The 1,757-nt window shown below is 36.9% G+C and overlaps 1 protein-coding gene across 1 annotated transcript in view; it reads right to left on the reverse strand.

The window, feature by feature from the left end:
* LOC107598435 (integrin alpha-10-like) overlaps window positions 1-1,528 on the reverse strand; it is a 52,641-nt gene extending 51,113 nt beyond the window's left edge. Inside the window, exon 1 of the mRNA XM_016289772.1 lies at window positions 1,173-1,528. The gene's annotated coding sequence lies outside the window, so the exon portion shown is untranslated. The remainder of the gene's footprint in view (window positions 1-1,172) is intronic.
* Between the last annotated feature and the right edge of the window lie 229 nt (window positions 1,529-1,757).

Below are 1,757 nucleotides of genomic sequence, written 5' to 3' on the forward strand. Positions count from 1 at the left end.
AACTTATTAACTACACTTTTAATTTAATAACACTTTCTAACACTCAGCCTAGTCGTTTTCTTACACCCTTAACTGCTCATTCCTCTACCTGGAAGATCCTGGACATGGATACTGCTCTGGGGCATGATCTGGACTTTGTGGAGGAGTGGTTATTAAGTTCCTCAGTGCTTCTCTCCTCTCCTTGCTTCTTTTGTAAGCTACTCTCCACTTTCTATGCTTCAGCCGCTGTTGTCTTTCACTTAACTCATTGATTCCTTTCTTTTTCCCTGTCTCTACATTTTTTCTCCATCTCTGGGGTTCATTCTGCAGGTATTTCTCCCTTTTTTGTAGGATCAGCATTTAGGCGTGCCGCGTGCACGATACTCATAAATGTCTGTAGATGTTTAAATTGATATCATTAAATCAAATATTCTTTCAGAGCAATTTACTTAACACTGAGATGTGAAAGTTTAGGCAGAACACACATATGCACATGGACATTACTACATTTAACATATGCATGTGGTATAAGACTCTTGATCAAGGTACGGGACTAAATAATATGATTTTAATGAATAATCATGAATTTACTTAGAAAAAAGACATGACCAGCAAAAAAGCACAGGTAGATATTTATGAGAATGGCAAAATGTATGGACTTTTTTCTAATTTTATTATTCATATCCCAAGTACACTTTCATAGAAGGCCATGAGGGACATGACAAAATAGGTGGTGTCAACTGAAAAAAAAAAAGATAATTTCTAATATAAAGATAAAATGTATGTCATGTTTTTTAACCTTATTAAAGGAGACATTTCAATTAATACAAAAAGCTTTTAAAAATAGATTTTGGGGACCCAATAGATAAAATACACTTAAAAAGGTCAGAGGGACTCAAATCGTACCGGTTTCGTGGAATGACTCAAATTTCGACATATTACAATGACATATGACCCAAAACTGATACTTTAATGATTCACTATTCACCCTTATGTTATCCAAACCCATATGTTAGCTACTTTTTTTTTCCCAGTCCATTCACATCTCCTTTTGTATCTCACGACTTGGTTTGGTAAAACATGAGGTAGTATGACAGGGTTTTTTTTTAATCACATTTATATTTCGGGGTAAATACGCAGTTTACTGGTATCTACTTGACAAACCAACAAATGAAACACTAAGGTTAACTTACCGTCTTGTTCCCCTCATAAACAGCGTTAATTCAAAATCCAGTTTTGCGCGGCTCCAACACCTGCTGTAGTTAAAAGAGGGCGCGCGTGAGTTTAGTCCAGCTTCTGCAAACGAGCGGTTTCCGAAATGAATACATGCGCAAAAATAACTCAAAATTATTTCCCGGGATTTTTTTTTTGTCAATGCTGTTCGAGAAGAAACATCTATCCCTTGCATTTGCAATGTGGAAATTGTCTTAAATATTTTTTTTTGCACAACTGTCCTGAGGTGAAATGTATTTAATTGCGTTCGTAGCTGCTTTCTTTCGACCGTCCAAAGTCTCCAAAATATATGCAAGCAAATGAAAGAGCGCCTTGATTCTGCAGCAAGACCTTCGTCTCCCTCAGTCAACTGGACCCTCTTTCTGAGCCTGGCCCACAAATCCCCTCTCTCTCTCTCTCTCTCTCTGTGTGTGTGTGTGTGTGTGTGTAACACTATTTTACTCTCATCTTACGCGAAGCTAGTACATCAGATGTGGTTTTGTTGGAAAGATTTGAGGGGGAAAGAAAATAGTATTAAAATTTCCAACCGGAGTGATTATAATAAC

Source organism: Sinocyclocheilus grahami, unplaced genomic scaffold, assembly GCF_001515645.1.
Source record: "Sinocyclocheilus grahami isolate Dianchi unplaced genomic scaffold, SAMN03320097.WGS_v1.1 scaffold251.1, whole genome shotgun sequence".
NCBI lineage: Eukaryota > Metazoa > Chordata > Actinopteri > Cypriniformes > Cyprinidae > Sinocyclocheilus > Sinocyclocheilus grahami.